The sequence below is a fragment of the Macaca thibetana genome, chromosome 11 (assembly GCF_024542745.1).
Source record: "Macaca thibetana thibetana isolate TM-01 chromosome 11, ASM2454274v1, whole genome shotgun sequence".
NCBI lineage: Eukaryota > Metazoa > Chordata > Mammalia > Primates > Cercopithecidae > Macaca > Macaca thibetana.
The window spans coordinates 3,812,970-3,828,652 of record NC_065588.1 but is presented as its reverse complement, the minus strand read 5'-3'; the positions used below and the strand labels follow the sequence as shown (position 1 = coordinate 3,828,652).

The 15,683-nt window shown below is 45.0% G+C and overlaps 3 protein-coding genes and 1 non-coding gene across 5 annotated transcripts in view; 2 read left to right on the top strand and 2 right to left on the bottom strand.

Annotated features, from left to right (window-relative positions):
- Positions 1-15,683, bottom strand: part of TIGAR (TP53 induced glycolysis regulatory phosphatase) — a 1,172,566-nt gene that overhangs the window by 593,946 nt on the left and 562,937 nt on the right. The window lies entirely within an intron of this gene.
- CCND2 (cyclin D2) overlaps positions 1-15,683 on the bottom strand; it is a 734,493-nt gene that overhangs the window by 555,627 nt on the left and 163,183 nt on the right. The window lies entirely within an intron of this gene.
- The window catches only part of CRACR2A (calcium release activated channel regulator 2A), a 119,203-nt gene continuing 112,015 nt past the window's right edge, over positions 8,496-15,683 (top strand). For both annotated transcript variants that reach the window (XM_050750148.1, XM_050750150.1), the window contains exon 1: positions 8,496-11,460. The gene's annotated coding sequence lies outside the window, so the exon portion shown is untranslated. The remainder of the gene's footprint in view (positions 11,461-15,683) is intronic.
- On the top strand, positions 14,743-14,848 carry LOC126931852 (U6 spliceosomal RNA). The gene has a single exon (XR_007717966.1). It is a non-coding gene; the product is annotated as a U6 spliceosomal RNA (small nuclear RNA).

The following is a 15,683-nucleotide window of genomic DNA, read 5'->3' as shown; positions in this document are numbered from 1 at the left end:
ACTTCAACTTGATGTAAATTCAAGTCACCTCTCACTGAGAGCCTACCATGTGCAAAGCTCTGCACTGCAAGCTAGTACAATTATTATTTTCCTTAGCTTAAAGGTGAGGAAACTGAGGCTTATAAAGTAGCTAAGCAACTTGCTTGAGGTCACATGGCTAGTAAGTGTAGAACCAGAATTCACATCCAGGTGCTTGACTGCAGAGCCCACTCAATAACCATAATGGGTTAAGTTACATACACGGAGATGATCTCTCTGTTGGTGAAGGTGTTTGCAGTTCACACAGCAACCCACAGACTCTGCTTTCAAATCTGGACAGCAATGCAGTAAGGTATTCGTACTGAGTATTATACACTTGGCTAAGCATATTAAATAAAATTATGACTGTGGAGGCACTTAGTACATTGTAAAATGCTCTACAAATATGATATAATTATTGTCTCATAACTAAAATAAGGGGTTAAGGGGCTTGCCCAAGGACATGTAAGTTGCAAATGCCGAGTGAGGACGCCACCCCGGGACCTGGAACTTAGAACTTCAGCACCAGTGCTTTTTGTTTTCTCGACACCATCAAGGAAAGATTCACTCTGACTTTATCTGTTTCTCCCGAAGTGTTGTCAAATAAAAATTAGGCAGAGACCCTAAAGAAGAATAAGCTAACTTTTCTTCACTACCTTTTATTCACTTGGGCTTTCCTCTCCTTTTTCAGTCCCCAGTGAAACTGAGAGTAGGGTCGTGGAAGAAGCTGGGGGGGTTCTCCAGCATGGGGGTTAGGGTAGCAGAAGCTGCAGAGGGATCATTTGTGTGTCCCCATCTCCTAGTTGAAAGGAGAGCCCTGGGCAAAGATGTGAGGAAAGAGGATGGGCAGGATATGTCGTTTTGCACTGTGGATGGACCAGCATGTATTTTATAACCTCATAACACTGTGACCACAAATTATTTTAAAATTGTGAGTTCATCTAGAATCTGGGATGTATCCCTGGGGCTTGTGTGTATGCAGGCAATGTGTATATATATATGTATATATATTTTTTTGAGTCGGAGTCTTGCTCTGTCGCCAGGCTGGAGTACAGTGGTGCGATCTCGGCTCACTGCAACCTCCAGGTCCCTGGTTCAAGCGATTCTCCTGCCTCAGCCTCCTGAGTAGCTGGGATTACAGGTACGCACCACCACACCCGGCTAATTTTTGTATTTATAATAGAGACAGGGTTTCACCATGTTGACCAGGCTAGTCTCAATCTCCTGACTTCGTGATCCACCCACCTCAACCTCCCAAAGTGCTGGGATTACAGGCATGAGCCACCGCGCCCAAATAAAGAAATCATAAATATTTTGTTCAAAAGATCTTAGGCTTGATACTGGAAAGATGAAAATAACTGCTGAACACAGTTCATATTTGTACAATTTGAAACAGTGCCAGAATTTTATCTTAGAACTGAAGCAAAGGGAGTCATTCTTTGTTACTAGCAATGTCTTATTTTTAAAATGTGCTCATTAATTTTAAAAGGGATAAGAAATTAACATTTATTTTGCACCTTCCAAATACAGAAGCTATGCTGGAGCATTCGTGGGTATTTGCTCATTTATTCCTCAAAAAAATGCTTGTATAAGTGACACTGTTAGATGAATTTTTAAGATGAAGAAATCAAGACTCTGGGAGATTAAGTAATTTGATTCAAGTTTCTCAGATAGCAAGAGATGGCAGCAAGATGCCAGTATAAGTATGCCTGACTACCAATCTGTAATTTTTTCAACAACCCACTGAGAAAATCCATTTTCAGTTTCTTTGTTTTTCATTTCTTCCCTAATCTCAGATCTTTCACCTAGATTCTGTCTTTTTCTGTTTGAAGTCCGTCTTTTAAAATTTTTCATTTTCAGTGAGAATGAAAATGTGTGGCCAACCCCCAGGTTTTTTTTTTTTTTTTGTCATATAATGTCTTTATTTCTCTTATTCTTAAAGGATATCGTTTTAAGTATAGAATTCTCAGAAGACAGTCACCCGCTTTTACCATGTTGAAAGTATTTTACCACTGCCTTCTGTCTTGTTCATCACTGATGAGAAATAACCTGTTAATCCCTTGAAGGTAATTTCTCTTTTCTCTGTGCTGCTTTTAAGACACTCTCTTTGTCTTTGGTGGTCTAAAACCTCACTGAAATGTGTCTGCTTATGGATTTATTTTTATTTATTCTTCTTAGGATTCTTGAATATGTGTCTTGGTGTTTTTCATCACTTTAGAAAATTCTTAGTCATTACCTGTTTAAATATTCTCTTCCTTCTCCTTCTGAAACTCCAAACAGATGTGAGTTAGACTCTTTTTCATGTCTCATAAGTTCTCTTTCATATTTTTCAGTGTCTTTATCTTTTTGGGCTGCATTTTGGGTTAATTTATTATTGACCCAGCTTCCAGTTTACTGTCTCTTTCTCAAACTGTATCTAATGTGCTCTTAAGTCTGTCCACAGTTTGTCATTTCAATTATTTTTTTTAATTTTTAAACATTCTCTTTGGTTCATTCTTCAAAACTTCTTGGTTATTCCTCATGACTTTTTGTCTCTTGCACATATCTTCAAGCTTGGCTTTAATTTCTTTAAATACATTACAGTCATTTTTATAGTCAGCATCTGGATATTTATTATCTAAAGAAGCCCCTGGACAGTGAATTCCTTCCTTTCTTGTCAGTCCATCAATGCTTTTGGAAATTAAAAAAAAAAATTACATAAAACTTTTTAGTAGCTTCTAGTGGCAAGGTCCATCTAGGTACTTAGCCTGCCATAATGATGAAAATAGAAATCTACATGTCGTTGGAAAATTGACAAAATTAGGAGAGGGAAAACTGACCAGATGGAGATCGACATGAGGAGCCTAGAATTGCCCACATGTGCTGAATGCACTTTGTGAATGCCCTGAAGAGTGCATATGGTGTTGTGATGAGAAGCCACTCACCATGGGACTTGGCCAGCCTGGCACCCCACCCCACAGGACATGACACCAGAAGCAGTGTCACCAAACAAGATGAGGAAATTTCTAGGAGGCCTATTTAGAAGACATCATTTTATCAATGAGGGGCTCTTTTAGGAGAGGAAGGCTTGGTAGGACTTTTCCTCTAGTTCTGATCTGAGCCCTGCAAAAGCCAGTAGGACCTGTTGCCTTGGAATTCAAAGGATATGTGTTCTTCCATCCCAGTGGCCCTGTGGGAGTATCCAAGAATAGATGTAGATGGGACCACAGAGTCCATGCTGGCCTCCACTGCTCCTTCCCCCCACTTACTACATCCCATTGGCCACCCAGTCCTCTTGATTCCACCTCTAAATAGCTCTAGAATCTCTTCACCTGTGCCTACTTCTGCTGCCATCGCCCTGGTCCAAGATGTTGCCATCTCTTGCCTGAGCTGTAATGATTCCCCGAACCAGCCTCCATGTATCCACTCCATGTCCCTCCTCTTCCAATTTCACTCCCCACAAGCAGCCTCCATGTATCCACTCCATGTCCCTCCTCTTCCAATTTCACTCCCTACAAGCAGCCAAAGTCATCTTTTAAAAAATGCAAATCAGATCATGTCTCTCCCAACCTTTTAGATTTTTAACTTTAATGATTTCCTATGGCTTGTTGGGATAAAGTCCCAAATCTCTAACCTGGCCCATCAAGTCCTACTCTTCAACCTCATCTCCTACCGCTCTCTTCCACGTTAGGATGGTTCTCACCACCCTGGTTTCCTTCCATTTCTTGAACACACAAAAATGCTTGTTCTACCTGGGGATATTTATGCCTGCTGTCCCCCATCCTTAACACGCTTCCCACCCATCTTTCCTTGGGTTGCTCCTATTCACCCCGTGGACCCCACAGAAATGTAATTTCCTTTCTCTCATCTTCTGTGTTGGTCCTGTTGCTCTGGGCTCCCGATAGCAAGCCCTTTGTATGTCTTCACGTCTTCATCAGAGCGCTTACCCCAATTGTGGTCCATAATCATTGTTGTAATTTCTGTCCACTTTCTCCCCTCTCCACTACCTGGTAAGGGCTGAGTTCATCACCCTATCGCAGCGCAAAGCACAAAGCCTGGCACATGGTAGCTGTTGCTTATTGGAGAATGCATCTGTGAATGAATCTGGCTTCTACTTCCATCCTTCCACTGGGACTGCTGTTACTGAGTTCACCCATGGCCTCCTCATTGATAATATTACTGAGTTGACCCGTGACCTCCTCATTGATACGTCCAGGGTTTCTTCTCTGGAACGTCTGACATGTCTACAACATTTGAACCTGCTGTCAACCTCTAGTTCTGTAAACATTCTCCATCTTTTCTCATCCTTTGGTTTTGAGACAACATTATTTCCTTTGCTTTCTCTCTGAGCACTGCTTCTGAGCCTCCTTGGCTGATGTGCTCTGAGTGTCCCTTAAATGTCAGTGTCCTGCGTGATTCCAGCCCTCAGTTTTTTCTGCTCCCTCTGCACAGTCTGTGAGCAGCCTTAATTATGTCTGTGGCTTTAACCCTTATATATTTCAACTGGCGAATCCCACACCTGTATGTCCAGCCCTGTCCCCACTCCTGCATACCAGATCTTTCTGTCACTGCATCCTAAATGCCTCCACCCCGATGTCCCATAGAAGCCTCAAGCTTAACATTTCCAAGTGGAACTAATTCTCTTCCTTGCCAAACTTGTTCTTCCTGTAGAATTTCCTATCTGGCTAAATAATGTCACCCATCTACCTAACCTCTGAAGCTAGATGTCATGGAGTCATCCTAGATACCTCTGCCAGCTCAGTACCCATGTTCAACTGTCATCACACTCTGTCTCTTGAATCTGTCCCTATCCCTCCTCTCTCTGCACTGCCACCACCTTAGTGCAGCCCCTGCTGTACTTGTTGGGGTCATGGCATCAACCTCTTACCTGGGCTCCCTCCTTCCATCTTCTTCCCCATCTAGCACTCATGCCAGAGATCTTGTCACAGAGAACAAAGCCTAATCAAGCCACCTCCCTGCCTCACCCCACACCTTTCTCCCTCATGCCCATACAGTGAAGCCCATCCTCCTGAGGATGACGTGCAAGCCTCTTCACAGCTTCCTTGTCTTTCCCTCTGGCTTTTGCTTCTCTTTGCAGCATTCATGGTCCTCTGAGCATGCCATCCCTTCTCAGTTCAGGCTTATAGTGTCAAGCAGGGTTCTCAAACATCAGAATCACAAGGAAGGCCTGCTGTAAAAACATGGCATGCTGGGCCTCACCTGCAGAGGTTCTAACTCTGTGGGTCCGAGATGAGGCCCAGGATCTGAATTGGTAACAAGTTTCCAGGGTCTGCAGGGGCTTCTCTTCTGGTGGCCACTGTGAGAACCACCAGTGTATCCTAAAAAGCACGTGAGCCTCGGAGCTCCACTGCCTGGGTCCAAATCCTGCCTCTGCTACCCACTTCCTATGTCACTTAACCTCTCCATGCCTCGGTTTACTTATCCATAAAAAAGGGACCAATCCTTGAACTACCTTACAGGCTTTGGAGGAGGATTAAATGGGTTAATACCCAGAAGACTTTCAAACACTGCCTGGGTCATTGTAAGTGTGAGGAACTGTTAGTTGTCACCATTGCTGGTTGTTATTTGTATTATTATTTACATACTTGGTTGTGAATGTCTGCCTCCCTCTCTTTATTGCTTGCAGTTTTCTCGTCTCCTCTCAAGAATTCATTTCTTTTCTAAGGAGCGTTTTGCTAACACCCTCCCAGCCCCAGGCCTTCTGCACCCTTCTTTGTGCCCACACAGGCCCGCGTGCACCATATCCTAGCATTTGCCGCCCTGCACTCGCCTTTTTCCCAGGAGTTGGGCTCACTTGCTGTGTCTCCGCAAGGCTTCATTTTCTTCCAGCTTCATTGAGGTGTAACTGAAAGATAAAATTCTATAATTTTAAGGTGTCCAATATGATGATTTGATATATGTATGTGTTATGAAATGATACCCCAATCAAGTTGGTTAATATAGAATTCAAAGAGAAAATTTTTTTAATAAAGTTAGTTAACACATTCGTCACCCCACCTAGTTACCATTTTTGCGTATGTAGCAGGAGCACTTAAAATCTACCCTCTTAGCAAATTTCAAGTGTACAATACAGTATTAAGTCATCACGCTGTACATTAGATCTCTAGAACTTACCCACTTATCCACATTATAACTGCAATTTTGTATCCTTGGACCAACATTTCCCCGTTCTCCCCACCTGCAGCCCCTTGCAACCACCATTCTACTCTCTGTTTCTCTGAGTTCAATTGTTCTAGATTCCACATATAAGTGAGATCATAAATTTGCTTTTCTCTGTCTGGCTTACCTCACTTAGCGTAATGCCCTCGAGGTTCAGCGTTCACCCCTGTTGTCGCAAATGGTAGGATTTCCTTCTTTTTGTGGATAAATTATATTCTCTTATGTATATGCGCGTGCGCAGACACACACACGCACACGCACACACACTGCACAGCTTCTTTATCCATCCATCCGTTGATGGACACCTGGGTTGTTTCCATGTCTTGGAGATTGTGAATACTGCCGCTGTGAACACGGGAGTGCGGGATCACTTTGAGCTACTGATCGTGTTTCCTTCAGACACATACCTAGAAGTGGGATTGTTGGATCATATGGTAGTTCTGTTTCTAGTTTTTTGAGGAATTTCCATGCCATTTTCCGTGTTTAGTCCCTGACTTCAATTTTGAGTCCTGGGAGCCCCGCAAAGTGTCTGGTACATCAGTGGGGGTAAAAAATGTTTCTTAATTAAATGATGGAGTTGGCATATGTTGCAGAATGTATTGAAAATACGGGCTGGGTGCGGTGGCTCACGCCTATAATCCCAGCACTCTGGGAGGCCATGGCGGTCAGATTGCAAGGTCAGGAGATCAAGACCTTCCTGGCTAACACGGTGAAACCCCGTCTCTACTAAAAATATAAAGAAATTAACCAGGTGTGGTGACGGGCACCTGTAGTCCCAGCTACTCGGGAGGCTGAGGCAGGAGAATGGCATGAACCTGGGAGGCGGAGCTTGCAGTGAATGGAGATCGTGCCACTGCACTCCAGCCTGGGCAACTGAGCGAGACTCCATCTCAAAAAAAAAAAAGAAAATATGGCAAAATGTGTCCAGTCTAGGAAAAGGACTGAATACCATGAAAAGGTGGAGAAAAGAGTGTGTGTGTGTGTGTGTGTGTGTGTGTGTGTGTCCTGAAAGTTTGAAAATGTTGTAGTTAGGATAGTGGGATTAGATTCAAGAATGTGGTCTTGTGGTCTCAGGAACATCTCAGTGCACATCACTTAGGATAATCTTAGCTATGAGTAGCAAACCCCCACAACTCGATGGATTTAAACAAGGATATTTATTACATGTGTAATAAGAAGTCTGGAGGAAGGATGATATTGGTGTTGTCTGATCCAGTGGTTAACGAAGTCATCAGGGGCCTGGGTTCATTCTTTCTGTTCTGCCTCAGGCGTCCTCCTCATGGTCACAAAGTGGCTGCAGAGGTTCTAGTCAACACATTAGATGGCACAGCATCCAGCAGAGGAAAAGAGCTGGGAAAACGCTTCCCCAAGCACCCCTAGCAGGGCTCCTCTCACATCTTAACGACTAGAGGCCGGGTAGAGTCCACCCCAATCTATGCACTGGCAAGAAGCTTGCTTTGTTTTGGCTGGAGGAGGCCTCTGAGCTGGGGAGGTCACTGTCCTGAGTGGACAGAATCTGCTAGAAAGGAGGAAAGGAAAAATGGATGCTGCTTCAGCAGACAACAGTGTCTGCCTCAAAGCCCAACCCAGATAATCTAAAATGAATTGCTTGAAGTCAAAGTGAGGAACCCTTTCCTCTCTCTGTTCTACCCATAGGTCATGCCCTGACCACAGCTGCCCTTCAGGAGGCTGGCACGGAGCCACCCGGGGTCACTGGGCTGTTTGTCAAGGGTGCGGCAGCAGCGGCTTGCCACTCTTCCTCCATGAGCCCAGCCAGAGCCTCCACTGGGCACTTAGCACAAGAAAAACCCTGCAGGAGCCAGAGTCCAGAGCGTTGGGATTCAGCAGGAGTGCCAGGAGAACTCCACACAGCTGTGCTGCCTCCTCTCCTGCCAGGCGTGTGGCTGGACACGAGTCTTGCTGATGGTAAGAATCGGAGTTCCTGGATGCAGGGGGTGCTGGGAGCAGCCTCCTGCGAGAAGGCTGGGCCAAGCAAACAAATGTTCTGAACGAAGATAAGAAAGCAGCATTTCTGCTGAGGGTCTCTGATTTTCTGTAGCCTGCCCCTGGCTTGAAAACTGTCAGCTTAACAAAGTGGGCTCTCAGACCCCCTGGATCTCATGTTTTTTGCTTGTCAGATTCATTGAGAGCTGCAGAATAGGCTCAACAACCTGTAGGGTCTGCTTCTCTGACTGGGACAAAAGCGCTCACAAGAAACTGATGGGAGCAGCTTCACCGGGGGTGGCAGACAATTCTGGCCAGGAGTGGGTGTCCACAGTGGGCAAGAAGTGTGGGCTCCATGTCAGGAGCAGTGGCGACAGCTTCTGGAAATTGTCTAATAGCCTGACATCCTAAAGAATGTCCCGAAGAGCTGAAAAAGCAGTTCTTCCAGACACATGCAGGGAACAGCGAAATGAGATGCAGTAGAAGGTTGAATCCAGCTGGGAGCACAGTGCAATTTAGTTAGGAGTGACTTCTGTGGCATCTGCTGGTCATGGGTGAGGGTTGGGGGAAAATAATACTAATTTGGCCATTATTACATGTGTCTTTCTTGAATCTTCAAATTATCAACTCCTTGAGGGCAGTAATGGAATATTTTATTTCTCCTGCATTCTTCACAAGGTCGGGTACTCAGCCATTGTTTATTGGTTGAGTATTTGATGGATTCCGACACAATCAACTTGATCGGGCCAGGTCCCAGAATCTTCATTCATGGGAGCAGGGTTGTCACCAGTATCTGTCGGTACCTGCTGAGGAGGAGCGGTGGTGGGTACTTTTGCCACCTGAGTTGGCCGAGGTTGCTGAGTGTGTGAGTTTCCTAGGGCTGCCTTAACAAAGTGCCACTAACTGGGTGATTAACAGAAATGTCAGGTCTCCCAGTTCTAGAGGCTAGAGGTCTGCAGCCAAGGTGTCAGCAGGGCCATGATCCCTCTGGTATACAGGAGGCCTCTCTTTGCCTCGCCCTGGCTTCTGACAAAATCGTCAGAATCGCTGGCAGACTTTGATCTTCCTTGACTTGCAGCTGCATCACTCCAATGTCTGCCTTTATCATCACATGGCATTCTCCCTGTGTGTTTCTAAATGTTCCCATTTTTATAAGGACACCAGCCATATTAGGAACCGCCGTACTCCAGTGTGACCTCATCTTAACTCTTTACATCTTCAGCAACCCCGTTTCCAAAGCAGGTCACATTCTGAGGTACTGGGGGTTAGGACTTCAATGTGGAGATCACAGTTCAAGCCGAAACACTCAGTGAGCTCATTCACAGTGACAAGACTAGGGACATACGAAGGGCCGGGATGAATATGCACGGTGTTCCGTGGTGCTGCTTGGAAGTGACTGGCAGCAGTGTCAGCAGGGGAGCATGTCCTCTGCGCTCAGCAGTCCCTAGGGAGGTGTGCTGAGCTGGGCCCAGCCGGACGCATTGGATGCCGTGCTCCAGAGGAGGAACCACACCCACCTGTCGCTCTCCTTTGTATGGGACAAGTGGGACACAGCCTTGATGAGGGGAACACACCACTGGGGTTCCAGGCAGCCTTAACTGTCGAGGAATGCCCGGAAATTCTGTCTGCCCAGCAGCTGGAGACCTTGGATCTCCTCAGTTTCCCGGGAAGTTGAGTTTTGGAGCCGTCTCTCCCAGAGAGGCTGGGAGTTCGTCGCTTTCCCCCTAGAGGTGGTGGGGGCTGCTGGGCTCAACTAGCGCATTGCCAGGCAATCCAGAGAGAGTTCCAGACACCAGACACTGAACAACCTACTTGTCTCCAAACCTAGTAAAGCTGGGACCCACTGCCGCCAACTTTTCTGCCTCTGCAGTTTTGGAGCCCTTAATGTGAAGGTTCCAGCCCAGAAGCCTGCAGGCTGTTCGTAGCCCGTAGATGTGTTTTCTTCCCAGTAGCTGGTGTACACAGTGTTTTTGTATTATTTTTCAAATAGGCAATACATTTGCGTGGTTCAAAAATTAAAGCGCTATAGAAAGGTATTCAGTGAAATCTTATCCCTGCCTCCAGTGGCCAGTCCTGCCCTGCCCGTCCCCTGTAAATACTTTTATTAGCTTCCTATACAACCTTCCAGGATTCCTTTTTGCAGATAAAAGTCAGTACAAATATATATCTGCCTCCATCCCTCTACTTCTTACCTAATTATAGCAGACTATACACACTATGTTTAACCTTGCCTTTTTCACTTAATTTATCTTGGTGATCTTTCCCTATCTGTATGTGGGGAGCTTCCTCATTCTTTTTTTACAGGGGTGTAGTATCCCGTTGTATGGATTTACCATAATTTAACAATCCCCTACTGATGAACACAGGTTGTTTTTAGTCATTTTTTGTACAAGAAACACTGCACAGAATAAACCTGCCATTTCGTGTTGACCCTGAACGTGTGTAACATTTAAAAATTCTGAAAAATCTTTGAATAATCAGAAGAACTGGAAACACTCGGTTCTAACATGTGGACAACTGGTTGGGGTTGGGTAGCAGCTGTCCTTTTAAAGAGACCTCCCTGCCCCACTCTGGCATGTTCCCCACCACCTCTTGCTGACCCTCTTGCGTTCAGCCTGAGCGCTGACTGCCATCTGGCAACATTGTGCTGTTTCCCTCATAGAGTATTAAGGAGGAAGGGAAATCACTCATGTACTCATGTCTCTTCAAGGGGGAAACTGAAAACCAAGGAGGCTGTCTTTTTCCAGCAGAAGGGGAGGGCAGACTCGATATGAAAGCGATTCTGCTTCTTCATCGGCCCCTCACCACTCGGCCCATTTCTGTTACTCTTCTGTATGCTTGAGATTGCAGCCCCTGCCTTGCTATGTCCAGGCTTTTGTCTCAGGAGCTGAAAAGTGGAAGGGAAAGAACCCGGCCCTCTTCTTTCTTTTGTGCACTGTGTGAGTAGCTGCATGGAGACCAGCAATAAAAGTGAAATACAAGACAGTCAGAAGTGTTGTTCTATTACATGGATTATCTCAGCGGAGCCCCCAAAGCACTGGTAGCACTATCTCCCTTTTCCAGACAAGGAAACAGTAGCAGAGTGAAGTGGCTTCACCAAGACTCATAACTCGTACACAGAACTAGGATCAGAACCCAGGTTTTTCTGTCACTAGAACCTGACATTTTAGCCAATCTATCGTGCTGCTTCCAAAGTTTTTTTTTTTTTTTCCTTGATACAGAGTCTCGCTGTGTCACCCAGGCTGGAGTGCAGTGATGCAATCTCGGCTCACTGCAACCTCTGCCTCCCAGGTTCAGGTGATTCTCCTGCCTCAAGCTCCCGAATAGCTGGGACTACAGGTGCGCACCACCACGTCCAGCTAATTTTTGTATTTTTAGTAGAGACGGGGTTTCACCATGTTGGCCAGGATGGTCTCAAATCTCTTGACCTCATGACCTGCCTGCCTCGTCCTCCCAAAGTGCTGGGATTACATGCGTGAGCCGGCACACCCGGCCCCAAAGTCTTTTTAAAAAAGGTGTGGTTTACAGTTATGCCTCTCACCTGCTAAGTTTGTCACTACTGATGCTGTGGAGATGACAGTCATGACAAAGATAAAAGCAGCTCTGAAAACAGGCAAGATGGCTCCATGCTGCGAAGAAGGTGGGTGACAATGCGTGTGTGGTCTCATAACTAACATGACGGCTGTTCCTTGATGGTTTTTCCCATTTTATAGAGTGGAATTGGCTCCCCTCCCCTTTTTGCTCTTTCGATCCAAAAACACATATTGAGCAACTTCTGAATGCCAGGCACTGTGCTCGGTGTGAGTGATAAGCCTGGTGCCTGGAGGCTAGTTCAGGTAGGTCAACAGAAAGCTGCAGTGCCACCAGGTGTATGTGGTGCTGGTGACATGGATGCGTTGGGTTGTGTCCAGAATGTGACAAAAGAGACAAATATACCATGGAGCAACCATGAACAACAAAGCGAGTGGCTTCCAGTTGTCTTGGGTCCAGTTGTCTTGGGTCCTCGTCATTTTACACTACTTGATGAAGGAAGGAAGTGGGGCCCAGAAGTGGTGGCTGTGAGCTAAGGTATTGAGCCATCCTTCTGCCCGCAGCCCAGGATGAGCATGACCACAACTGGCAGCTCTCTGGAGCCTACTCGGGGTTGAAAGGTGGGCCAAAGGAACCTTCCCTCCCTTTGCTGCTCCACCTCAGCTTTTCTCATTCCTGGCCATTTGTTTATCCTGTAAGCTGGGGGCGGGGGGTCTCCCAAAGGAACACTCACCCTGAGAATTAGCATTCTTCCAGCGGGGCAAAATCCTCTTCCCTGCTGAAGAAATTCTAAACCCAGCCAGCTGAAAGAGGAAGAGTGCAGGGGTTAGGGAATGGTGGGACCAAGAGGGCACATTCCATCTGATCTCTGAAATCACACCTCAGCTATAGGACTTGCCCACCAAGGCTTCTTGTCACCATGCTTTGTTGGATTTGTAATGTTGCTGTTTCTCTCTCTTCTCCCCCAGGGTTTGCATGCAACAGCATCCCTCATCTCTGTGGTTATCTTAGAACAACGGGGGCTTTTGCTTTGTATTTATTCTTTCTCTGAGTGCAGTGCTAACCACAGCAGCCTACGGGCAGAGGGGTTGGGGAGGGAGCCAGCTGCTTTTCACTGAAATCCTATGGTCTTCAGCTGCAGCTGGTGCGAGTGCTGAAACTGTGTGAAACAAAAGTGTTGAAACTCAGTCCCAAGTGACTTCTGGGGATCTGTTTGCCTGTGCTTCCTATGGATGAGTAATTAGAAACGAGCTGTTTTCAGGTTGAAAAGGAGAATCCAGAGTCCTGACGAAATGCAGGCAGCAGGCACATCTAGGGCCACAGACAGGTATGTGCACTTCTCTGTGCTGGCAGCTGTGTGCGGATACAAGAGAAGTATCCCATCCCCTCATTGCCCTCAAGGAACTTAGTGACAGGAAGAGGAGCAACATTTACAGTTGGTCTGCCCTCTTGGGCCTGTTTCCTCATTACAGAAATGAATGAGGTTAGACTCGATCAGAATTCCTTATTATTATTATTTTTTTTAGATTCAGGAGGTACACGTGCAAGTCTGTTACATGGATATATTGCATAAGGCCAAGGTTTGGGGTTCTAATTAACCCATCACCCAAATAACGAACATAGCATGCAATAGATAGTTTTACAGCCCTCGTTTGGTGAGTATTTCTGATGGGGTCAGTGCTGTCCCCTAGAGTAATGCTTCTCACACTTTCAAAGAAGTTAAGCCAAAAGCCCAGTATTTAGGAAATGGTTGTTTTAGGAAGAGAAGCCTAAATGGAATAAAGACAAAGCCTTGACATGATGAGACGATTTCCCAGCTTCATGCATTCTATCTGGATCAGAGCATTTCCAAATATACACTGAACTGAAAAGGGCACAGTGCAATATGCAGTTACCGCAAAGCAAGGAACCCATGTGCAGGTCTGTAACAGGAAATTTGAAACTTCATCGAACAGATGTAGAATTAGATACTATTTTAAATTAGCAGAGGCACCTCAAACTTGCTTATAAAAGTTGTTTTAAAAATAACTAATATTCTTATCACATATATTTATATTTGTAGTACAATGATAAGAAATCTCTTGCAAAAATGCAAAAATTAGCTATCGTGGTTACTTCTTTGGAGTTGCCTTTTGTTCTTCCCTCTTACTCTGATATATTCTCCTTCAAGATCTACCAAACAACTTTTCCCAATCCATCCTCCTCTTCTCGCTGCCCATACTATAAGGATGTCATTTTAAAGGCTTTTTTTTTTTTTCCCTGAGACACAGTCTCGCTCTGTCACCAGGCTGGAGTGCAGTGGCGCAATCTTGGCTCACTGCAACCTCTGCCTCCCAGGTTCAAGCGATTCTCCCGCCTTAGCCTCCCGAGTAGCTGGGACTACAGGGAGCGCCACCATGCCCAGCTAATTTTTGTATTTTTAGTAGAGACGGGGTTTCACCATGTTGGCCAGGGTGGTCTCAATCTCTTAACCTCGTGATCCGCCCCCATCAGCCTCCCAAAGTGCTGGGATTACAAGCGTGAGCCATCGTGCCCAGCCACTTTTTTTTTCTTTCTTTCTTTCTTTCCTTTTTTTTTTTTAACTGCTAAAGACTGAATATATGCCTCGACACAGTGGGTGGGATTTCCAGGCTGGAAACATGTTTTCTGTGACACTTTGTCACTATCCTGTCCCATGTCACAGCATAATAAATTATCATGACACTACACTTATATGTAAGGCTGAGCTCATGAGACAGGATCCCGTGCTTCCCTGTTTCCTCTGCTTGCACATTTGTAATTTGATTTGGCTTGTTATCTGTACCTCAGCGAAGGTTATTTCCTTCTTCCTGTTATCATATACAGCTAGGAAAGGGGGGTTCTTCCTTCTCATTGTAACACTGTTTTATTCTATTGTCCTCCTATATCCCTCACTCTTTTATTTCCTTGTACTTCTTATGTGAAGTGGCTTCTATTTGTCTTCTGTTAAATTTAAACTTATCCATTATAGGTAGGTGGAAGTGTTGACTACTTCATTATGTGTTCCAGTGCGGGCATACAGGCGCACGTACATATTGAAAGACATATTATTTTGTTAAGAATCACATTTCGTTGCTCACTTTGGCAGCACGTATACTAAAATTGGAATAGTACAGAGAAGATTAGCATGGCTCCTGCACAGGATGACACGCCAAGTGTGCATGCTCTCTCTCTCTCTCTCTGTCTATATATGTATATATATATATATAAAAATATATATAAAGCACATTTATATATATATATATAAAGCACATTTCCTTTTTCTCCTTTTATTAAAAGTAGGACTACTTTATGCATTTGGGTCGAATGACTTTTCTAGGAATTTTATTTCAGGTGGTACAGAGGGTGTTTCTAAATATTTGTTACAAAAATGGGGCATTGATTGGATAGGGTGGAGCACCACTGGATTAAATGATCTCCAAGGTCTCTGACATTCTTTGTGCAACATTTACAAAACAATGGATGACAGCCTGATTCATGACTCAGTCAGAAAAAAAAAATCCTGGAGGAGAAAGTGATCAGTGAAAGCTGGTATTATTTATTTATAATGTCTTCTTCAGTGAAGTACTATCCGGGAGATGTGGCTCTGCTCACCCCTGCCCCACCATCCTAGCTGCACTTAAGAAATTGGGGAATTGAAGAAAAGAAAATACTTATTTAATTTCCCATCCAGGATCATGTGAAAACCAATTTCTGGAGTGAGGCTCACACATCTGGAGTGTTTAAAAATCTCCCCAGATGATCTGATGTACTCTGAGGGTTGAGAATGAGTGCGTGCAGAGGGGTGAATGGTAAAAAGATAGGCCCATGTCCTAACTGCCAGAACTGGTGAATATGACCTTATCTGGAAAAAAAAAAGTCTTTGCAGATTTAATGAAGTTAGAGATCTTGAGATGAGATCATCCTGGGATATCTGGGTGGGCTCTCAATTCAGTGGCAAGTGTCTTCATAAAGAGACACACAGAGGAGGGACACAGAGAGAAGAAGGCCAAGTGAGGACAGAGGCAGAGTCG